Below are 25,854 nucleotides of genomic sequence, written 5' to 3'. Positions count from 1 at the left end.
GTTTTTGTTGGAGTGTCAGATACACAGAGAAGAAGAAAGATAGAATGATACTCCATCCACTGATTCACTCCTCACGTGGCCACAGTGGCTGGAGCTGTGCCAATCCAAAGCCAGGAGCCAGGAGCCTCTTCCGGGTCTCCCATGTGGTTGCAGGAACCCAAGCACTTGAGTCATCCTCAACTGCTTTCCCAGGCCACAAGAAGGGAGCTGGATGGGAAGCAGGGCTGCTGGGACACGACTGGTGCCCCTATGAGATCCCAGCGCATTTAAAGCGAAGACTTTAACCTTTGGGCTGCTGCTCCAGGTTCTATTGTCTGTATCTTTAAAAATGACTATTTTACATACTTTGTCCAGATTTCAGTAGTTTAGTATAAATGTATACACATACATATTATGCATATATGTATAATATATTCAAGGAATGTAGGTGCATAATACATTCAAGGAACTGAAGTGCCTTTGACCTTCTTTGGAGATGGTTCCCCTGGGTGAGCGCTGCCTTGGGTCTAGAGCTGGGGAGGAGCTCACTGCAGTCCTCGTCCTGAAGCTCCTCCAACCCCTGGCATGCTGGGGGTTCCTGCCCCGCCCCTGCCTAGGCTGGGGGCTTGCTCCTGCGTTTTTCCCATCAGCTCAGTGGCCAGCTGGAACGGGCAGGAGCCTGGAAGGCCGAAGGGCGATTGTACTTGCTGGACTCTGATTACTCACCTGGGCACTACAGTTCTTGTCTCTGCCTCTTGTGTCATAGAGCTGCCCATCCTTGGAGGCCTTGTGGATCTCACCTCTCCTCTTCAGCTTTTGGCCTCATTCAGGCTGGTTATCTTGACATCTCAGAACATGTTGTGTTCCAGCTCTAGGGCCTTAAGTGGAACATTGATTCCATCATGTCCCTATTGCCTGGGAGTTATTGCTCAGAGCCTCCTCGAAAAGCCCCAGGCAGTGCTCCTGGGCCTTCACAGTGAACTTGGGGAGCTTTCTGCTAAATTCTTCCATCTTGGGGGGGGTTCTTGCCTTAGCATAGGTATGTCTGTCTCTGATACAAGAGGTTGCATTCCCACTTCTGGGACTCATCTGTGCCCTGATCCCCACTGCTTCCAGAACCCCCATCATACCTGCTAAAGCCTCCATAGCCCAGGCATGGAAGCAGGTCTTGCTAGAGCTGCTGTTGTGCTCCAAGGTATCCAGGTGCCTCCTCACAGCTTTGTGGTTCTGGTGATGGTTGAAGTCCTTGCTGTAGGCAGGCAGTGCATCTGGAATGTGCTTGGCAATGGCAGAGTGATGGCACCCAAGTTCTTCACATAAGGTCAACAGCATATCAGAAGCCACTCTCAGTAACTGGCTTTGCCGGATGCCTTGTTCCCTTTCTGGAGCTTTGCTATTTCCTTCCTGATGGGGAAGCTGACTTGTTCCCGGCCACTCCTAGAGTAATAGCCATGGCACCAAGACCTCTTCCCTTTGCCATCAGCATAGCTAGATCCTGGTAGTAACAGTCATAAACTTGGCAATATTTCAGTGGGTGAGAAACTAGACACAGGCTTGTCAACTCCCTTCCTAAAACTGATGGTAGCAACAATTACACACACCTTCTCTTCCATCCACTGTTTTTGCACCAGTGTTCAATCTGATGCCTTCTTCCCTACAGGGTAAGCTTTGGCATTCACACAAGGCAGCTGAGCTCAAGGCCCGCTGTTTGCAGGCCTCTCTGGCCCAAGAGTAGATAATGCTGGGCAACATCCTTTATCAATATCTGCCCAAGATCCTGGAGTTAAAAAGCCCTCAGGTTTCTGTGGGGAGCAGAAATTGTACTGTACATCCCAGAAGAGGTTAACCCAAAGCAGAGAGTCTTAAAGTTGGACTTCCCAATTATTCTGTGGCTAGACATTCTCAAATTAAACTTCATTTAAATTTGCCTTTTAATATATGATTTTATGAATTACCAACTCAGACACTTAATAATGTTTATACAATTTTCACACAAAGATAAAATGTAATCTGCCACAGGCAGTACAGAGTTTGCCATTAATAGACTGATTGATTAATCCCATTTCCCGTGTTCTACTCCTTCAAAAAGGCCTGCGTAACTATCTGAAGCCTTATGACACTATCTATTGTAATAATCTGTTGTTAATGTCTGGTACTCAAATCCTTGCTCCACTGCTTACTCTCTGTGCAAACCTCATCTCTTATCACATGGTAGTAATGACAAATTCCAGTTTTTGACCACGAACTGATGCATAAAGTGCCCAACAAAATTTTCACATAATCATCTCGCTTTGCTTTATTGTCATTCTTTCAAATGTGAGTGTCTTTTGCTAAACCTTAGTATGAAAGTGGACCCATTCCCCTTAGTGTTATGTCCACCAGTGGCTAGGAATAGCTGTGTGGTCAGTACTTAACTGGTAATTTGTGTAAGATACAGTGACAGGGTGTGTGTGTGAGAGAGAGAAAGAAAGACTATAAATGTATTTAATTGTTTCAGTCAATCCCTGCCAAGGTCTGGAAGCCAGAAGCTGGAATCTCAAACCAGCTCTGCCACCTGGGTGGCAGGAACTTAAATATTGAGCCCTCAGTCACTACCTTCACTGCCTCCCAAGATCCACATTAATAGGAGATCGGAATCCATTTCTTTCCAGATCAATGGATTAAACCCAGGTTCTCCAATATTCAACACAAATGTCTTAAGTTGGCCACTACTAGGCCAACCATGCATCTCAGGTAAATTACACAATTCCTATCATAAATAGGATGATTAAATAAATAAATAAATAAATAAGATAAACAAATTGGAACCAAGCATATCTAAACTGTAAGAGCCTCGGATTCTGGACTATGTTCACCTTCAAACAAGCCTGAAACCTGATATTCTCTCTCTCTCTCTCTCTGAGAAATAATAAATAAATATTTATTTATCTATTTAAAGGGGTTACATACATGGTTGTATATTATTACAAGATAAAACAGGTAAAATACAACTTAAATAGCATTTTGATAATCTAAAAAAATGATTATTTGAGAAACTAGACTATTTTGGTCAACCATGCTTATCACACAGTACTTATATTTCATAAATACTACCTTTTAGGAGGTTGGCATGATGGCACAGCAAGCTAATCTTCCACCCTGTGGTACTGGCATCACATATGGATACTGTTTTATGTCCCAGCTGTTCCACTTTGGATCCAGCTCTCTGTTTACGACCCCGGAGAGCAGCAGAGGATATATCAAGGGAGACCCAGAAGCAGCTCCTGACTCCCTGCTTTGGATCATTTGGGGAGGAAACTAGACCTTCTCTCTACTGTCCTTCTCTCTTCTATAAAATCTGCCTTTCAACACAATAGCATAATAGTTAAAATCCTGGCCTTGAATACGCCACTATTCCCTTTTGGGCTCCGGTTCTAATCCCAGTGCTCCACTTCCCATCCAGCTCCCTGCTTGTGGCCTGGGAAAGCAGTCAATGATGACAGCCCAAAGCCTTGGGACCCTGCACCCTTGTGGGAGACCCGGAAGAAGCTCCTGGCTTCTGGGTTTGGATTTGCTCAGTTCTGGCCATTGTGGCCACTTGGGAAGTGAACCATTGGATGAAAGATCTTCCCTTCTGTCTCTCCTCCTCTCTGTATATCTGCCTTTCCAATTAATTGAATAATTAATTAATTAATCTTTTTTTTAAAAAAAACTTGCCTTTTAAATGAAAATAATTTTTAACAGACCAGTTTGTATTAGTTGTGAGCTTCATTTTGTAGGTCTGCGAAGAACTGTGCTATTGGAAGTCAATATATTTTCATTATCATTAAAAAGTGATAGTAGCTAATTCTAATTCTATGTTTGAAACCCACCAGTTTTGCAAGTCTCTTTCCTACTTCCCTTTGTACGGTCCTTGTTGTGTGTGTTGTGTGTGTGCTTGAGAGAGAGCACCTACCAGACAGACAGAAGTTGTTTGATTTGCTGGGTCACTCCCCATATTCCTGCAAGGAACAGGTTGAAGTCAGTTGCTAGAAACACAAGCTCTCCCAAGCTAAGTAGCAGAAGTTAATTGACTTGACCCACCACCACTGCCTTTCATGGTAAACACTGGCAGGAAGCTGGAGTCAGGAGCCAGAGCTGGAAACGGAAGCCTGGCATTTTGATGTGGGACATGGGCTTGCGCTGGCCTCTTGATTACTTGCCTAAATGCCTATTGCATTATTTTTCTTGACCAGTTATTTGGAACAAGAGACATTTAGAAGGAAATCTAGGTTTTGGATTTTAAAGTTTCTGGAGACTCAATCTTTATGTTTAAATTTGGTATTCATAATTTTTGTCTCACAAGTTTATTAGACAGGTTGAAAGAAATAATTCTTTGTAAAATGTGATAATGGATCCCTCTTTCTAAGAGTAACTGAGTTTTATCAAATGGAATTAATATTTCCATTAGAGCCTTATGGAGGTTGAATTAATGCATCTGCAGTGCCATGTAAATTAGAAATGGATGTAAAATAATTTTGTATCTACATAATTTCTTATAAAAACAATGCAATTATTAAAATTGATAGTAGCACAATTCAATTTTATTTCAAGCAAAAATTTCACTAAAGGCATACTTCAAATTTTATTTTGAGAAAATTGAATTTGTCAGCAATAAAAATAGGCAGCTGGGCCATGGGTAAGCCACTGGTTCAAATACTCACATCCCTTATTGGAGGACCTGGGTTAGAATGCCCACGTTTGAGTCCCAGTGCCCACACTGACTGCTGATTCTTGCTGATGTCCACCTAAGGATGCCTCAGGAGATGGTCAAGGACTTGGGTCCTTGAGAACTGGATTGAATTCCTGAGTTCCAGCTTTGAGTTTGTGAGCCTTTGCTGGAGTTAATCAGCAGGCTCTTAATAGGCTGCACTTTTTCAATTTGATAACCAAAAGAGATGATCTGATTGACAAGACATGTGCCAATTTCCCACAAAATAGAGATACTGCTGTTTGCTCTTAAATCTTACCACATGTTCACTACTGTTGAAACGATATCTGTATCGTCAAAAGGATTCCCTTGAAAAAATGGAAATCGTTTTGTTCCCTTTTTCTATTTAAAGGGTACTCTTTCATATTTTATCCCTCTACTGTTCAAATTAGTAGAGTTCTGAAAGAAAGAATGACCACTTCTTAAAAGTGTAAAAAGCATTTTAGGTTTACTGGCCTCTAACATATTATATTGTAGTTGTATCTCAGTTGTTTAATATCACTAGAAAATGTGCAACTTGGTAAGAGGAACTGACTAAATGCAAATGACTAGAAGCCATCTTTTGTTCTAAAGAGTTATTTATTTTTATTGCAAAGTCATATATACAGAGAGGAGGAGAGACAGAGAGGAAGATCTTCCATCTGATGACGCACTCCCAAAGTGGCCGCAACGGCCAGAGCTGGGCAGATCTGAAGCCAGGAGCTTGTAGCTTCATCCAGGTCTAACACTCAGGCACAGGGTCCCAAGGCTTTGGGCTGTGCTCAGCTGCTTTCCCAGGCCACAATCAGGGGGCTGGATGGGAAGTGGAGCCTCAGGGTTTAGAACCAGTGCATATGGGATCATGGCTGTTCAAGGTGAGGATTTTAGCTGCTATGCTATCATGTCAGGCACTAGAAGCTATGATTTAATAAAGTGATTAAAGCTTTTTATTGTTTGAATTGAAACTCTGTAAATGCATTATGTAAACCCCAATTTTCTGAACTAAGCACCAACGCTTGTGATCTTACTAATGTCTTTATGAGTGTCCAGAGTGAGAACCTGTTTCCTCTGTACTGGAAGGAAGCTCCTTGTGTTTAGGGCGCTCATGCTTTACTCTGGCTAGCTTCTCCCCTTCCCTTGGGAGATTGCTTCTACAGGTTCCAGCTTGTATGTCACTGCATTTGCTCCTGCATCACTCTCTTGTCCTTGGTCCCAAAGATGGCTTCTAAGATGATGGTGTCTTCTATTTGTCCTGGGGTGTCCTGGTTTTAGACAAACTTCACATCCTGGGGAACCCTCCAACCTGGAACTTTGAACACAGATGCCTTCTCTGCTTGCACGTTACCACCTAGCAAAGGAGAAAAGCATGGTAAAAATAACTCTAAAACACGAAAAAATTCTAGGGCTACATTCTCAACTAAAATAATGATTGTTAGTCACATGAATGGTGACTTAGGAAACTCTAGGTTTGGGACCCAGTGTGGACACCAAGCAAGATTACTAAACTGAGGGAGCACTGTAGACTTGGTGACTTTGATATTACAAGAATTGATTTCTCATTGTGCTTAGGCTGGAAAATCCAAGGGCAAGGCTCTGGAATGTTCTGTGTCTGGTGAGGGATGGTTTGTGGTTCACTGTTGATTCATTCTACTGTGTCCTCCTGTTGTTGAAGGAGAGCGTGGTGGTCACTTAAACTCCCTTTAAGGGTATTGATGTCATTTTTATCCAAAGATTCATTGATTTTCATTTGAAAGGTAGAACTACAGAGAGAAGGTGACATACGGAGAGACAGGCAGATCTTCCATCCCTTGGTTTACTCCTCAAATGGCCACCATGGTGGAGCTGAACCAATCTGAAGCCAGGACCATTTTCTGAGTCTCTCACATAGGTTCAGGGGCCCAGGGATTTGAGCGAGGCCACAGCAGGAAGCTGGATTGGAGTGGAGCAGCCAAGACTACTATGTGCTAATATGTGATGCTGATGCCACAGGTGGTAGCTTAACCTGTTGTGCTACGGCACTAGCCACATATTCATACCTAAAGGATCACCTTCCTCAATGCTTAATGACCTCCTGGTGGGCCCACCTCCTAAAATCACCTTTGGGCATTGGAGATCAACAGACGATTTCAGGTGGGGAGGCACAGTTTTCAGTAGAAAACATGGAATATATATTCTTGTGTTTGTTTTTAATCTCCTGTGTTTCAGTTTCATTGCTGTTCACTAATATACTCTTAGTCCTGCATTTTTCATGGCCTACAATCAGATACTCATCTGGCATTTGCTGAATTAATGACCAATGGATGCATGCATGAATAGGGAGTTAAGAAAAGCTACCCACAAAGGTAACAGTATATGGCAGCAAGGCTGTGGAAAATCACCTCTCCTGCATTTACATCTGGATAGGCAGAAGCCAACTAGCAGCAAAGACAGCCCAAGAGGCAGGGGTGGCATCTGGACATGAAACTGTCTCTGAGTATTCATGCACTTTTACACATCATGTTCTCTGGTCTAAAGCTCATCGTCCTTTAACTCCAGGGAGACCAGGCTTGCTAGTTCACCCGTCAGAACTGCCATAGAGATCAGGCCTGTTAATAAATGCCAAAGGACCTTGGAAACATAAGATGCCATAGAAGAACCAGGGACTCTGAGACAAGCATGGGCAGGGTCCTTGCATGATTGAGATTCTGGAAGAGATGCAAGGCTTTTTAAGTTTTGAACTTCCTACAGTGTAACCTCAATTGGAATTATTAGCATATTTCCACCTGGACTGACAGTTGACTTTCTTGATTGAATAGCTATGTACAACTTACATGTATCGGACACCATTCTGGGCACTTTACATATGTAGGTTTGTGCAGTGGGGATGAACAAATTTAAAGCTGGTTTCTTGCAGCAAGGGTCTACCAAATTTGAGATGGAAGAAACTTGCCACAAAATGATAAAATCAGATTCTTACCAGGAGGCTGAGAAGGGTTTGTTCTTTTCATACGTTAAATACAGATAAATATAGAGCAGACAAACATGTACATAGATCTATGACATTGAAATTTCGTGGTGATTTGTTCGACAAGCAATGTCTACAATGGCTTTATAGCTGTCAATATGAAATAAATGAACAGAACTTTGGGAAGCACTGTCCTAGATGTTGAAGTGATCAGTGCCATGCACATGCATTGGTGGTGGATATATCAGAGCAGGCATGGTTAGGTGAGGAACAGGGAAAGCATCAGAGTGTTCCAATCCCCTGGTTTACCCTCCAAATGCCCACAATAGCAGGCTACTGACTGGGGCGGGAGCCAGCCATTTGGTTGGAGAGACCCAACCACCCTCTCTATCACTTACTGCCTCCCAGGAATGCATATTAGCAAGAAACTCTAAAGTGGGGCTGTACTCTGATATGGCATATGGACAATCCAAGCAGTGTTTTGACTGTGTAAACACTCCCCATAAGAGATTTTTTTTTAAACATGTTGTGAAGCTTAGGAGATTTAGGTACAAACATTTAAGATGAAACCAAACTATGTGTCAATACTCCAAAACATGCAGCATTTACAGCAGAGAAATTCCTGAGTGCAATTTACTCAGACGGAAAGGCCAGAAATAGATCTGAAAAAAAATACACACTTGCATGTCAACAAATAAGCCCACTTTCAAAATGGCAGCATCCCTGACATGATAATAAGTTTTGCTTTTATGTTGAAATGTTTGCACAAAATGGAATTGCCCTAGCTCTTTATAGCAATTCTGTGAGGTGAATATTGACATTATAGCTTGCAAACAAGAAAGCAATGATTTAGAAAGTCAAGTGGGATAGCTCAAATTTCAATCTTTTAGCTTCAGGAGGTTGTGATATCTTTTGATAAGAGCAAACATTTAAAATATTCTCTTTTAGTGTTGGTTATAATCCCTGAAACAAAATAATCTCTTCATTTTATATATATTTCTTTCAGCCTTGTTTTATAATATTTCAACATCATCAGTTTCATGCAGTATAATAATACAATTGGTAGCTCAGGTAAATTTTCTAAAGGTATGTGTTGAAAGGCAAAGCATATATGAGAAAAGTTACACCACTGATTAAAACAGAGGACTTACCTTATTGAAACACAACTTCTGGAGCTGCTGCACAGATCAAACTTGCTCTGGAGTCCACTGCCTGGAGTCTGGGAAGCAGATCACTAAGCAAGGAATTCACTTGAACCCTTAGCTCTGCAGTTTACCTTGTATCTCTCTGCTCAGGTGTCTCCATTTGAACTAGGTTTCTTTAATGAAGATTTGGGAGATTGATTGAGGAGAATCATATCATTATTATCAAAATCATCGCATCTCCCTTCTTCTGCAACCCCTTTCTTGATCTCCCTAAACAGAACTCATCATTCTCTGGAAGCTGGCAGGTTCCACTAACTAGATCCCTTCTTCCTAGATGGGAGACATAGAATAAATCCCCATCTGATAGTTCTAGCTTTAGCCATGGAGGCATGGATGCAGCCTCTTTCTCTTTCTTCATTTCCTTCTATTTTTACTTCCCTCTTCCCTCCTCTCTTTTTCTCTCTCCTCAAATTAAGTATTTTCAAGTAGAGATCAACATTGCCGTCATTGCATGGAAAGCTATCACCCAAACTACTTTAGCTTCCATCATTTTCCTCTTACTAGTCATAATTTCAAGGCTCTGAAATGGCTGTGATTTGCTCTGCTGTCAGACCTAAAATTTCTTGCAGCAAGGGTCTATGTATGAGTTGTGTGCCCGGTGCCATCTGTACTAGTTTGCTAGGATTGCCGTAAGAAATACCACAGAATGAGTCACTTAGAATTTTTCATGTACATGGCATCTAGAACGTGAGGTTGAGGTCTTATTCCCTTCATTTTAATTCTCCCTTTAAAAGCTGTTACGTATTGAGTAAGATATGGCTTCTTGGGCTCAAACAGGCATTTAAACCCCACAGTTATTTTAACAGTGAATGGATTCATGCTAATAATTCATGGATTAGGGTGAATCTTTGATCCCATTAAAATGTCCAAATGTCTTCAGGGATTAGGTTGTTATGCTGATGTCCTGTGGTGGTGATGATGGTGGCATTATAAGGAGAGACCACAAAATGGATACAGGACAAGTGCTGTCCTTTATATAAAATATGAAATAGCATCAACAAAGTTATATGTCTTCATTTATTTTAAAAAGCTTTATTTTCACAACATAATATATTGCATTGGATATACATTTTATAAAACCATAGCTTGATGAGTTGTTAAAGCCTAGCAAAACCAGTGAAAACACTTCTACCAGTCCAAAACTATAATATTAGCATTTCCTCTCTCATTGGGCCATTAAATAATTCCTTTGCATCCCCACCATTTTGACAGGTCAATACAAGTTATTTGGCTGTGTTTGAAATTTGCACCAATGGAATCAAACTGTGTATTTCTCTCAGCATTAATTTCTTTTGCTCCAAATTATTTGTGTGAGATTTACTCATATATTTATCCATAGTAATTGTGCTATGAATTGCTCAGTTACAGTATACTATAGTATTTCTGAGTATGGATGCATGATTTGTTTCTTCAATGTATTTATTATGGACATTGAGATTGTGTCTCATTTGAGGTCACTAGGAGTAATACCTACTACATAAATTATTTGTATGTGACTTCTACACATGTGTGCATATGCATCCAGTCCATACTTGAGTAAATATGCTTAATCACATGGTTTTTACAGATAGTTCCAGCCATGTAGTCACCTTTAGATTAGTATAAAAAAGGCAAAGAAAAGCTATTTTTAAGGGAAGAAGTTCATGTGAGCTCACGGTCTCGGATGCTCACATTAAAGTTGAGCGGCGCCATGGGTTCAGTTCTGATCCTGGCATTCTTTCTGGCTGAGTTCTAAGACAGTTCAGAGAGACACAACATCCAGATGCCTTCTAGTCACTCTTCTCAATTTTCATTTCATTAACATATGCAAGTTTTTGCAAATATTTGTTGGAAAATACCCAAATCGAAACCCCTGTGGTTCTTTTCCTAATTTCCATTTTGTCTTAACTTTCAGTTACATTTTAAGTTGTCTGTATCTACCCCCTCTATGGCCAGCTGATAGTCTAATCAGAGTCAAATGCTGAGGTAGCAAAGCAGAGCTTCAGTCCTTGTCAGGAGAGGCTCCCGTTTGGTCCTTTCTTCTAAGTTATCCGAGGGTCTGGACAATGTACAAACACACATATGGCCTCTGACACTGCTGCTCTCCTCCACACTTTGGTCCCGACTTTCTGCACTGTCTTCTGAGCTCGGCGTGCCAGCAAACATATGTTTTTATGCATTTGACAGCTTTTCTAATGGTTCTTGTAGGAATAGCTGTTTCAAAATAACTGAGGCAGTCATTGCCACAAAGTTAGCTTTTATTTCCCTTGTGTTAACAATTTATCTGTAGAACTCTGAAATGTTTCCAGGCTTGGGGCATGTGTGTCTGTGTCTACACCTCTACGTAATCAGTCTTAGCTCACAGTCTTTGGTTTTGGTTCTTTTTATTTTCCAAAAAACATTACATAATAATGTCGATAAGGAAATAATTTTAACATCAGCTAAGGAAAACAGTTATTAAGGCACAGTTATTTGTGCCTCTCTGATTCTACTGAAATAAGCAGTATTGATAGGTTAATCTGTGGCATTTTTTCCCTCCTTCTCATGTTCATATGTGCTTGTTCAACCCATGCACCCCACACGTAGCACCCACAAAGAAAAGATTTTGATATTTTAACAATAAAGAACAGACACAGAAGTGTTTTTGCTGTGTTAGCACTGTTCTCATGTTACACTGCCCCATGTTGTATGGACCCTTTCCCAGGTCAGTGTGTGAGGGGCTGGCTCACGCTTTTCAAACACTGTATAGTGTTACACATGCAGCCACATCACATCCCTTTCCAGTTACAGTATTACAGCAAAAATTACCATCCTGCAATGGGAAATTTACACATGCAACTTATAAATATTGCATATTGCACACATGTACCTCATGTACAGAGAAAAGGACTTGCTACAGCAATTGGTCATAGATACCACTCTAACTTTCCAGAGTATCTGTGTTGATTACAATTACCTATCTCATCGTATGTAAACCCCCAACACACTAAATTTTCAATTGTGCAAGACACATTTGTAGAGTGTCCTTTTTTGGATATTGGGGTGAAATGATTCACTTAAATTTTATTTTGCACTTTTCAGCCAACACAAGGTGTCGAGAAATCAATGTGTACTTTTCTTTGGAAATTGCTAATAACAACATAAACTAAAAGAACAACAACAACAAAAAAAACCACTGACTGCAAAGTGCCAGGGAAGTGACAATACGCTTTCACTGTAAATCTTTGGAGAGATCATTAGGATGTCAGAGTGAAAATTTCAGAGTCAATACATGCTGAAGGAACTGACTTTGTGTCGGGCTGAGGCGGAATGAAAGGCTGTCAGAGGAGACCTGTGCCAACCAACCTAGGGAACTGGGGAGAGCAGGAGGCTCATGGATCCCCTGGGAGATACATTACAAATTACGAGACAAAGATGAAATCAAATGCACACACTTCTTGCCATTAGGGATTTATACAGTATAATATTCTAATTCTAGATTCTCTATCTGGCACTCATCCAAAATGAGCAGTGTTCTCAGACAAAACTCCATTTTGTCAGGACAGAGGACTTGAAGGGGATTCTACCTGGCAGTACTCAGATGGGGCATCGGAATGTGTTCTCTGTTACCCAAATAGCAACCCTTCAAGTAGCTCTTTACCTATAATAAAACCCGAAGTGCTATTTGCCCCAGGAGCATTAATACTTCTACATTCTATAAAGAAAATTCTTGCTTCTTTAATATACGTGGTAATCCTAAAGCACAGGGTGCAATACACACAGGGAAGGCTGTCGCTAGTGCACCCACCTGTATTAGGTAATTCTCAATTCTACTTGCAGGTGTAGCTGTTGATGTTCTTTATGATGGGCAGAATGCATTTGATGTTTTAACGTGAATGTTATTTTTGTCTGCTAGGATGGCTAGACTTTGCCTTCTAGTCTTTGTTTGCTTTTAATCGTTGCTTGAGCATTGCCTTAAACTTTATGCTATTGATTACCTCATATTACTAAATACTTTAAACCTCTCAGCTAAGGGCTTGCTGTCCGCATTTGAACTGTTTCAAGTCTATGTTCATTATAAATAAGGAACTTCAGGAAACTCACCTTCCTCTCCCAGTTTGTTTCAATGATGAATTTCTCAGAAGTGATTCCTCTACTTATAATTCTTTCTCTTGCATTCATTCCTTCATCCCATATGGTCTAAATTTTTACCACGGCTGCCTTTTGCTGCAGACAATCCACACTCATATCACCAATTCCATCTTCCCAGGAATACTGCCCATTAGTCTTTTTCCTTTTCTTCTCTTTTTGAAACAACCATTTTTCCACTGCTATGGCACCATGTTCTCAAGGCTTCATTCCAGCCCTTGAAGGTCTCCTGAGCACATGCGGGCCCCTCTCCTCCAGTCTCAGGCATACTGAGGCAGGTGTACGGACCAGCATTCTCACTCTCTCATATTCTCTTCTTTTGCACATCATGGCCAGAATGACATTTCTAAACACCTGACTATGTTATGTCCCAGGGTATAATTTCCAATGGCTTCTCATTTTTTCCCGAAAGAAACGGCCAAATCCTCTTACTCTCCCACTATCCGTACAAAGGATCCAACTCCCATCCTCTCTCCAATCCCACCTTGATCCACACTCTTCTGGCCACTCACATGCTGTATCCTTCAGTCACAGATTCCTGGTTCTTAACTTTATTTTCCCTCCTGCCAGAGTTTTCTTGGTGTTCAGTGATTCTTATCATGAGGCTGGGATCTTACTGACATGTCCCTAATAGTATATCTCTAATAGCTTATAAGATTCCTTGTATATGGCAAATTCTTACCAATGGATTAGATCATTCTTTTTTTTAAAGAATGGTTTATTTATTTACTTGAAAGACAGAATAACAAATAAAAGAAAATAGAGAGAGATATCTTTCATTCACTGGTTTGCTCCCTGAATGGCCATAGCAGCCAGCTATATTAATTTGAAGCCAGGAGCTAAGAGCTTCTTTCAAATCTCTCATGTGCATACAGGTGTCCAAAGACTTGGGTCATACTCTGCTGCTTTCCCAAGCTGAAAGCAGGGAGCTGGATCAGAAGTGGAATAGTTGGGATACAAAGTAGAGACTGAGATGTCAGCACTGCAGGTGGAAGATTCACCGGCTACACCACCATGTCAGCCTGCTGGTCACTCATTTTTATGGATGTCTTCTCCCTCAGATGTACTTGAAGTTCTTTTATACCTGTACCATGTTGCTAATGCCCAGGCTTTCCTTCCTTTCTTTTTCTTTTAGGAATTTACTCAAGTGTGGATCAACAGCATTAGTCATACTGGGTTGTGTAGAGTGACTACTATCCCTTGTTTTCTTTGCCTTCCTGTGCCTATTCACCTTCCAATGTGACTTTGTTCTTTTTCCCATTAGAAGACCAGAATAAGTTTTCCAGGTTCAGTTTTGACTTCTTAAATAAGACTCTTGTTGGGGTCTGTGAGCAGGGGTGTGGAAAGCATGATTACAGCAGGGCTCCCTCCTTTGCATCTTTGGCATCCTGTTGGCAGCAGCACTTCCAGAACAACTGCTGGTGCTATTAGCACAGTGAGGGACAACTGCAGTGAAGCTACCGCAAGGTGGGTTAGCCAAAATCTCAGAACAGAAATAAACCAGAAGATGGGACATCTCTGTGTGTCTCCCACAGCTGTCATTCTGCCTTTCAAATAAATAAAATATTCTACAAAAGATGAGATGGTTAAAGCCAGGCTCTCTTAACACTTTCTAAGGAGCTAAAGCCAGGCTCTTTTAACACTTTTTAAGGAGCTATTTCTACCAAAAAAACAGAATCAGGACTCAAGCCCACATTAGCACAATGCCTGAATGTGACCTATTGCAGATTCTCAGCAAGTGCCTCATTCTGCATGTCCAGATTAAACAACGGAAGTAAGTACCTCCCTTATTGGGCCTGGCCATCAGTGAAACAGAGTGTCAGGGATACAGGAAGAGTCATTCTTTCTCAATCCCACAGTTGACAGGTGTCCTGAAGAGGTAGTGATGTCTCTGTCATTTCTGTATTTGAGACTCTGGTCAGACACCCAGAGGAGAAATGATTAACCCTGAATGCCGCCTCAACTAAAATAAAGAAAGAAGAGATGTGATGCTGGCATTTTGGGACTGCTCAGTAATTTTTCATTCAAGTCCCTTGCAAATGCTGTACATTTTTCCCCAAATCATCCTGACCTGTCATCTATCCAATAGTCATGCTTTGAACAAAGTAAATGTTAACAGAGGACAAGGCAGCCAGCATTTTAATCCAGCTTTAAATGCTGGCTGCGTTTCAGATGATTTACAAAGAGCTTTGAAGAAGAAAGATCTATTATCTGTGTTGTATTTCAAGAGAAAGAAAGGAAGAACAACACTTTAATTCAGCTATGCAAAACTTATTACATTATTCAATGGGGAAATCAGATTTTGATTGCCAAAACAAATATTTTGTATAAACTTCTGGTAGGACTTTTGCCATGCTTATACCTATTTTGGAATATTGCCCCCCATTCTCATTTCTTTCAATGATTCTGAACTCATCTTCCTGTATCAACATGTATACCAGCTTTCAGATGGGAGCTGTGTTAAAGCGTAAGTCAGATAGCATGTTTCTTTTGCTCATGCCAGTAGAGTATGAACTCAAATACTAATACAAGAGCCACCGACTTGGTTCTGCTTTGCAGCGTACTGATTTTACCTCCTTTGAGCTCACCCTGCCCTTGGCTGCAACTGTCCCACACTACTCTCCTGGGAGCATCTAATCCAAGCTTCACCTCTGGCTCCTCTCTCTGCCTCCACTGCTCTTACCTACACACCCTCCCCCCTTCTCATCCCGGGATGTTCATGTGTCACTGGCCCTGAAGGATCTTTCCAGGTAACCCATGGACAATTAGAACTCGTCTGCTTATATCCTGGTAATAAATGATATCCATTTCTTTTAAAAATTTCTTTCATTCTTAACTCTTAGAATATTCTAGTACCTGTAAGCATTTGGCACATCAGCTGATAAATCTTGACCAATTGACAAACTTTTGATGCACTTTGTACTTCACTATATTCTGGCAGCAAATTAGGATGATATTGTTGATGCTTCAACTTGTGCTTGGCATTAGTTTTCTGTGTCCCCATATGTAATAATGAGCATCACAGTCATTTATTAGATCACAATTCTGTGAATAGAAGAACAGTGCAGCATAGCATGGTTAAAGTCAAGGTTTCTGAGGCAGGCTTCCTTTCAAGAGGCTCTGGAGGAAGAGAGAACTTCCAAGCTCATTCAGGTTGTTGGGAGAACTGAGTTGGACTCAGCCAATGGTCACTGTGAGTTTCCTGTTTCCATGCAACTGTGGGCTGCTGTCAATGCCCACAGCCTTACTCAGATCTTTAAAGCTCTGCCTCCTGCTTCAGCTCTATCTCACTGGGTGAATTTCTGACTGTGTCTTGCTCTGCCATCTTGACTTAACAGTCAAAAGGCTTATACCATAGTCAACTCCCTTGAGGAAGCACCCATTCAAAGGTTAACTGCTTTTAGAGCCTAGTTAATTTGAAGAAAACCACTTTTGCTGTATGAGGAGCTTCTACAGTTTGAGTGTCTTTTCTAAAACTTAGGTTGAAAGTCCATTGCCACTGTAATGGGATTAAGAAGTAAAATGTTCAAGAAGTTCTCAGTTCACAAGGGCTCTACCTCATAAATGGACCCAATGTCATGAAGAAGGGTGGGTGGTACTGGGTTTGACCTTCACGAGGGTGGGAGGGAGCCTGTTGTAAGGTTAATCCTATGTTCCTCAACCCACCACTGTCCCACAAATCCTCACGTGTCTTTCTACCCTGCTGTGACCCAGCAAGAAAGCTCTCAACAGCAGCAGTTCTCCTGAACTACATGCCTACTCTCTCCCATTGCTTAAAATTCACCCAGTCTTGCCATTCATTACAGCAGGAGAAAATGGACTAAGATAATGAACTATACCAGTGGGGTGTTGTTTCATTATATTTGTAAGCCTTTGGATTACAAGGGCAAAATTAGGTCCAGAAAATATCAGAGGACATTTTACAATTCTGACCATCTTTCTCATTCTCTTCATTCTGCCTCAAACATTTATCCATTCTCTTTCCTGGGAGTAGTCCACCACACTCGTGAGAATCCTGCCCACACAGAAAGAACATCAGCCATTGGCCTTGAACCCTCCCTTCTATCTATTTTTTTAAGGTTTATTCATTTTTATTGGAAAGTCACAAATGCAGAAAGGAAAAGAAAAAGAGAGGAAGATCTTCCATCAGATGATTCAACCCCAAGTGACTGCAATGGCCAGAATGGAACCGATCCAAAGCCAGGAGCCCAGAGCCTCTTCCAGGTTCCCCACATGGGTGCAGGGTCCCAAGTCCTTGGGCTGTCCTTGACTGCTTTCCTAGGCCACAAACTGGGAGCTAGATGGGAGATGGGGCTGCTGGGATTAGAGCCAGCACCCATATGGAAACCCAGTGTGTGCATGGCGAGGGCTTTAGCCGCTAGGCTATTGCACTATGCCTACCTCCCTTCTATTTTGTTCTTCAGGGATATGAAGGTTGCTGCAGAAGCAAGGTAAATTCCAAGCCTAAAACCTGGTGTACAATGATACCACAGGAAGCCACATAGACATGTTGACTTAATACACAACTATCTGTTAGTTCTTTAAATTCATTTGACATGGATCCCAGATAGCTAACAGCAAGTTGTTTTCAAGGCTGCTTTGCTTTCTGAAGACTCCGTGGAAGAATCCCTTCCTTACCTTTACTAGCTTTTGGTTGTTGCCTATACACCTTTATTCATGATCACATTTATCACATGCTCAAAGCCAAGATCAGTTTTGCATCTTCCTGACCTGGGTCTCACCATCAATCTCTCTTTCATTATAACCAGGAAAAGGTTCACTTTTCCAAAGATACACTTACTGAAATTAGAAACCCCAGGGCTAATGTTAAGGTTCATCCTCTGTGTTTACTCTGCAAAAGCAATGTTGCCATGTAAGCTCACATACTCACAGGTACTGGCGTTATCAGGTGGGTCCTGATGGGTTGGGTGGTTGAATATTGCTCTACATATCATGTAGTGTTAAAGCATCTGGATTTTCCTTTAACGATGAGAAGACTCATGGAAATACTTGTTGCACCAGTGGTGAAGGCAAATTTGCTTGTTCATCTTTAAGTTGGGAGCTTATAATAGATAATGGTCATATCAGGCTCAGTGTGTAGAACTCCCCGTGTAACTGATACTTTATTAAGTGTATTACAAGCCTTAGTTCACTTAACCTTCCACAGCTAGATAATATCATATCTACAATCTGTTGATGATAAAATACATGCATAAAGAATGTATCATCCTTCTCCAGTGCTAGAGCCTGGAGCCTGTCCAGGTAGTCTGGCTACCTTCCCTCCCTCCTCCCCTAAAACAGTAGAGAACTCCTCTTCTCAAACTTTGAGAAAGAAAGGGAGCCTGGTTCAGCAGAGGGGCCAGAGAATGCTATGCAAGATGCCGTTGGAAGCAGAGAGAAGCCAAGGAGAAATCGAGGGTTTCCAAGAGTTGTAAGGAACAAAGACATCTGATAAATACCTTACCTACAGTCAAGTCTCTACTCTGTAAATAGGTTCTTTGGCCCCTGTAATTGCAAGACTCTGAACGCTTGAAAGACTGAATAAGGGATATTATGGAACAATATGTGCTGATGGTTATAGTCTCCCCTTTGATTGCTACTTTGCAAATTTCACAAATAACTAACCACCTGAGAATTTGTCTTCCTGGAAGTGAATTTCATTTTGATCTTTTTCCATTCTTCTTGATTCTTATCTCTTTGTGTCAAAATTGTGTTTTTTTTTCTAAAGATGGTTTCAAAAGTGTTTTTGTTCTGATTTAATGGGCTCAGTTTGGGCTGAAATTGAGGAGGTGCTTTATGAAAAGTGAATGCATTTGAATGGTGAAGTTTCCTGTGAGCAGAAATGAAGTATTGTTCTACTCTGAAACTCCTAAGAGCCAGCCTCTGTTATTTTATTTCTAGATTTCCTTCCATCTCCTTCTTTAAAACTTTCCAGCACAACATCAAACAGTCTTCCTCTTGCCATGAAATAGAGAGAGCCCTTTCATCTAGGCAGGCTGATGGTGTGGGGATTATCAAGCAGGGACAACCAATGCTATTGTTCTTGTGAAAGACACTGACTTAAAGAGAAAACTTCCTTTTTCATGGACTCCCTGGGAAATGCTTCCATCTCTAGTTGTTAAAATCAGAGATGTCAACAGGAGGTGGAACTTCAGCAAGCAGACAGTGAGACTATCTACATGACCACCCTCTCAGGCAAGGAAGGATGGTGGCAAGGGAAACAGGAGCAGCATGGATGGACCCATTGTTTTGTGCTGCATGCTGCCCCATTGTACACTTTACATACCTGAAATTGTTTGGTCTTCTGAAAACTCTGAGCAAAGTATTGAGGAAATAGAAATACAAGGAACGTAGGCAGCTTATTCAAAATTTATATGAGTGGAAAGGCCAGGGTTTGAAGCCAGAAACAGCTTGCAGTGATCAATCACTTTGTTTATCTTGTAGGTTTAGTATTATTCTGAAAAATGATAATTTATGAAGGTTTCTGTCTCTTGTATGATATGAAAAGGTACCAGAAGTCAGATAAAGAGAAAAATAATCATGCATTGAACATTGAACGTGTATTGATATCTCAGGAAATTATGTAGTTGTTCTTAAATGCATGGATTAATAATATAATGTATGGCTTCCTCACATCCTAAGTCTTTTACAACCAAATTTCATGCCTGCTATAGAGTTAATAAATAGTGTATAATTGATGCTCAATATTATAGCATAGCAATGATATTCCCAGTATTAGACATGAACCATCAGAATCCAATGATTATAGGCCAATTTTGCTCGACCCACACTCCTAACCTCCGCACCTGCAAGTAGGACCAAAAGCAGTTCATAAAATTAAGAACCTTACAAGGAAGCTTCAACACAGGAGAAATTTGAGGTGATGAGTCACAGATTGGCTGAGTGGGGTTGTAATAAGAGGAGGGGTAAAAAGAAGACAGGAATCAACAAGATAAAATAAACAAAGGCACAGTGGTATAGAGTGTATAGGCAAAATGAACTGGAAGAAAAATATGATAAGTTCTGAAATTGCTGTGACAAGCGTAGCAGCCCTTCTTCAGTTCTTGAATTCTTCATTTGTAAGTACGTACACAGCTGCACATTCTCTCTCTCTCTCTCTCTCTCTCTCTCTCTCACACACACACACACACACACACACACACAGCTTCTACCAAAGGTTCTGAAATTGTCACTTTCTAGTTGAAATGCGGGGACACAAAAGAATGTGGAGAAGTTTGTAAAGATGTAGTCATTCTGAATGCCATTTTGTCGGTTCGCTTTTACAATCAAAGCACTGCATGAATTTCAAAGTAAATACTGTCTTTGTTGTGTTAGGAAGATCTGAAGTCATTGTCTTTTAAAAAAAAAAAAAAAGCACAAACAGCTTTATCAGTTACAGATCCCAAAGTTCCAAGGCCTTGATGGATGCATGATGCCCATCAGGAATGTGCTGGAGAAGCCACGCTGACGCTCTCTGTGAGCTGTGTGCCACCCTATGACATACACAGGGAGGGGAAAGGAGAGATATCAGGCACATTACTCGCCATCTGCTATGGCATAATAACCATGCCTGGCCAATATTCTGTAAATCATTACCTTCCCATGACGGTTTTGCATTGTAAAATGATGCACATTTTAACATGACAAACAAAAACAAGACACGGAGTGAAGTAATGTTGCCGAGACTAAACACATCATCCTTTTTAAACCAGGTTAAGTTTGAATCTGCAGGTTGTTAAAGTGCATGATCTTTATTCGTTTTCAGTTGCGTGACGTGGTTATCCAACAGATGTGTCATTTCCAGAATCATAAGCCAAAATTAACCTCTTTCATTTATAAATCACCCAGTCTAAGTAAGACAATTTCACTATTAGTGATTGGTCTACTACTAAAAAAACAATGTGTAATGCCCAAGACAGGTTATACAAATGTGAATATCAGGAGAAAATCGTAGAACTTATTCAGCACTTCCTCAATGAAGAATGGCCAGCATTTTATTCAGTCACTATAGTTAACTCAAAATGCAAGTTTTCTCTATATTATGTGTATTTCATGCCCTTAGATATGAGTATAGATGCTCTTCACCTACTAGCTGATGCATTAAAAATCTAAACTCCTACCCACACCAACACACATCCCATAAGACTGAAGTAAAGTCAAAATGAGCACAATAAAATATTTCCTTGTGAAAGCTGAATGATCCACCACCGACACCAGTCAACACGGTTGTGGGGTTGAGCTGGGCGGACCTTGTGAGAGCATCTGTCCTATGGCGGGGAATTGCTTGACCTGGTACTGCTCCTGATCTGTAAGTGGGGCAAGATGTACTGGCAGCTTTCTGCTCTTCTGCCATAGCTCAGCTTGCTTCTGGTTTCAGTAGTCATTTGGAAATCTGGAAGTAAGAACAGGCTAACCTGGGCGCTCTCTTGGCTAATAAATCAGGTCTGAATTGTTCTTTACCCACCAGTGGTTAGAAGCACAGTTTCAGAAATGTTTTCTCTTTATTAATTGGTAGGCTTATGACCTTTTGGCTCCCAGCTAATTCCATGTGTCATGTTTAGAGTCATATCTAAAAACTTGTCTGGGCATGGGTTTTAAACTAGTCTGTGTCTTTCTAATTCATCACGTGAAACCCAATAGCCGATTCCCTCACGTTTGTCTCTAATCTCTCTCTCCCTCATGTTCTCTCTCTCTCTTTCTCTCTCGGTCTCCTCAACTTAATGCTAACCTTAACCTCAGGACTGATTAACAGGGCTACGCCATTAATCAGACCTGTATTGTGATGCCGTATTCTAATTGGTCTTTGTTTCTTAAAGGTTTTTGCATTCTCTATGGTTTTATATTTAGAAAATGGTGACTTGTCTTCCAGTTCAAGATCTCAAATTTCTAAACCGGTCTTTTATCTTTTTGCTTGCAACCCTGTTGATTCTCTCCTGAAATAAATTCTCTCACATACCTTACTACAGTCAGTGACTACCATGGCATCTAATTGAAGTTCTGATCTCTCACCTACTTCCATGCTGCTGTGTCTTTCTATCTTGTCCCAATATAATAACATCACTATCTTTCCAAACTGTAACATTCGTTTGCTTGACACCCACTGGGCCAAATTCTCAGATATGCTTCTTAGACAACTTCCTATTTTTTTATGTGATATTTAATAAATTCACGTTTAATGGAAAATAGAAAACATTATAGGAATTTTGAGCAAAATATTATGTAACGTAGATATTTGGGGGGCTTTTGAAACAATTGAAATAGTTAAAGATGTTGAGAATCAGGAATCTTACATATATATTTATGTATAATTAAGCAAAATTTAGGTTTCTTTCAGAAATTGTTGATATCACAAGATTATATTATATTATTATTATTATTATTATTATTGCTATTACTTTTACAATTTTGTATAGGCTGGGGTTCCCCCCCTAACTCCCACTCTGAGTCAGATTCTTCCCATGGTGTTACAACAGTGTAGTCCTTCATAAGGAATCATAATTCCATCAGTCTCTATTTAAGTGTACCCCGACATTGTTGGTACAGACAATGTCAGACAGTCCAGCATCCCACTGTCTACACATGCCCAACAGTTTCATTGGGAATCCATCTTTGTCTGGATGCAGGGATGTTCTGTTATACCCCCACGTCTGTATATGATAGACCCCCAGTACTCCATCACTATACATTACCACAAGTGAGAAGCCATGAAACAAGATCAACAACTGGTATGAGTTAGAACAGCCACAACAACAACAACCTCAAATTATAATACCATGAAAAAAAAAAAACACAACACTGAGTAGCCAACACATGAGTTACAAAAAGGAAACACAGAAGTCTCTTGGGAAAAATGATGCCATCATATACTTCATGAGCCCATGATGAATTCGACTAGAGAAAAGAGATTATTTGGAATGAACCAAACTGAAATAAAAAACATCAAAACACATGGGATGCTGCCAAAAAAGCAAACAATCAAAAAACAGAATGGATTATATTTTTAAAACAAAATTGTAAAATATATATCACAACATGAAATACTACTCAGCCATAAAAATGATGAAATCTTTTATAGAAAAATGGACTAGAAACTTTTACGTTTAGCGAAATAAGTCATTCCCAAAAGGACAAATATCATATTTCTCTGATCTGTGGTAGCTAATACACAAAGTATAAAAATGTGCAAGCAGTGGAATCCCATACGGGCACCTGTACATTTCCCGACTGTTCCACTTCCCATCTAGCTCCCAGCTTGTGGCCTGGGAAAGCAGCTGAGGACAGCCCAAAGCCTTGGGACCCTGCACCTGTATAGGAGACCTGGAAGAGCTCCTGGTTCCTACTTTGGATCGACTCAGTTCTGGTTGTTGTGTCCATTTGAGGAGTGAACTAATGGATAGAGGTTTCTTTCTCTCCTGTCTGCAAATTGAGCTTTGCAATAAAAATAAATAATATATTTTTTTAAGATGAGGTCTATATCATTGGAGTTGACATTTTGAGATTTGATTATTGCTTTCAATCTTTGTTTCGACTCTTGAGGAATAGTAGTGTTTCATCATTTTTCTTTCTTTATTTTCTCTGTGTTGAAAACTCTAATAGTTTGAGGCCCATGATTGCAAAGTAAAATGAAAATATGTCATTGGAAAGCTTAAAAAGAAAACAATAAAGAAGGAAGGAGGGTGGGTGGAAGATGCATGCAAAAATGAGGGTCTGATAGAAAATATTATCATGTGTTTTCTTCACCAACTGAAAGTTAGATACACAGAGGGAAGGAGAGACAGAGAGGACGATCTTCTATCCACTGGTTCACTCTCCTAGTGACCGCAATGGTGAAAGCTGAGCTGATCTGAAGCTTGATAGGAAGTGGGGCTGCAGGATCTGAACCGGCACGCATATGGGATCCCGACTTGTTCAAGGTGAAGACTTTAGCCACTAAGCCAATGCACCCGGCCCCCTCCACTCTGTTTTTTAACAGGTTCTCTTTAATAATGTGACATTGTGGCATAGGTGTTGTGGTACAGTGGGTTAAACTGTTACCCGAGAAGACAGCATCTAATATGGACACCAGCTGGTGTCATGGCTGCTTCACTTTGATTCAGCTCCCTTCTAATGCTCCTGGGAAAGCGGATCATGATGATTCTAGTACTTGGCCACCGCCACCAGGTGGGAGACACTGGGTGAACTTCTTGACTCCTGCCACCCAGTTGGGGTCAGCTTTAGCCTGGCTGATATCCAGATCTTACAAACATTTGGAGAGTGAACCAGTAGATGGAAGATCTCCTCTATCTTTCCCTCTCTGTGCGTAAATACAAAATCTTAAAACAGGGCAGAATGGGAGTTTGCCGGTGCCTTTGCTTGCTTTTCTCTCTAGGAAACACACTCTGTTCTTCTGAAGGCTGCACAGCAGGGAGAGGCGGAGTTTCTCTCCATCCACCTGTGAGTGGGAGGCCTGGGTGGTTCAGGGTAAAATAACAGCAATTCCAACTTAGCTTCAAAATCTCAACATATAGTCTTCACCAAGTTCATTCTTTAGGAAGTGAGTTTAAATCTCACTATGCCTGGCTTCCTAGCTTCAAACGAACATTGCTTCCTCAAGGCTCTCAAAACACCTAGGAAAGTCTTTCGATAAGACTATTTGTTCTCAGTTTTCAAAAGCAACACTTGCTTGCTAATGGAGAACTGAATTGTTGTTGTCTTTCTTTGCTTTCTTACAGAGTTCTCCTTCTGTCTTCTTATTTGAAGAATGTGAAAACACAACAGCTGATCCTTGAGTCAAGTTGGATCTGCTCCTGGCTGATGCTAGAACATTCCAGATTAAGAAGGGTCTGGTAGCTATGTCACGTCCAAGCAAGTCTTAATGAAAATACTGCAGGTAGTGTTCTCTGGACTGTAGCAACCTATTCTGGATCTACCAAGGAAAGACAGTAGGCATTAAACCAGCAGAGGCTGGAGCCCTGGGCAGCAAACTGCATTATCTGGCAAGTGCTACTCTCCAAATTAAATCTTCAAATAAGTGGCATCATAATAAAATTTAAATCTTTTAATAAAAGGAACCATAGCTTAAGGCTGAAGTAGAGTGAATGTTTTCATTAAAATTTTTGAATAACATATCAGAAAATTATTCATGAAGGGAACTTCAGTTACTAGCTATTTAGTTTTAGAGCTCAGCTGAATGTATTTATTTTCTTTTTCTGGATTTATTTATTTTTCTTTAAGAGACAGAGTTGCAGACAGAGAAGGGGAGACACAGAGAGAGCTTCCATCTTCGAGTTCATTTCCCAAGTGGCAGCAATGGCCAGAGCTGGGACAGAGTTGGGCTTGTCCGAAGCCGGGAGCCATGAGCCTCATCCAGGTCTCCCGCGTGGGTGCAGGGCTCAGGCGCCATGTTCTGCTGCTTTGCCAGGCACATAAGCAGCGAGGTCTCATGAGAAATGGAGCATACGGAACTCATGCCAACACCACAGACACAGGCTTAGCTGGCTACAACATGGTGCCAACCCCAGTCAAATGTGTTTCTATAAGAAGATGTTCTTTTAAAGAAGAACACCAGCGAAATCTGAAGTAGCACAAAAATGTTTTATTATGAGGTAGAGAAAAATGGTAAGACAGAAGATTCAAAATAGGGAAAATGACCAAATACTGGGGTAATCTTTTGAAAAAACACAAGAGTAACAGAAAGAGAAGAAAAAATAATGATCTGCTTTCCCCCAAGATCCTATGAAACGGATCTATGTAGGGCATGAAATGATTCATAGTGAAGTACAATAGGAAACGATACACATCCAAACATGTTGTGGAATATATAAGGTAAAAGTTAAACTGAAAATAAACAGAATACTGACAGCTACCAAGGGGCTTGTTCATACGTTGCTACAGGTTATTGTCAAACTTCTCTAAATACTAAAAGACAATAT

The sequence above is a fragment of the Ochotona curzoniae genome, unplaced genomic scaffold (genome assembly GCF_017591425.1).
Source record: "Ochotona curzoniae isolate NIBS_2020 unplaced genomic scaffold, NIBS_Ocur_1.0 scaffold_4505, whole genome shotgun sequence".
NCBI classification, from domain to species: Eukaryota; Metazoa; Chordata; class Mammalia; order Lagomorpha; family Ochotonidae; genus Ochotona; species Ochotona curzoniae.
This window is presented reverse-complemented; position numbering follows the sequence as displayed.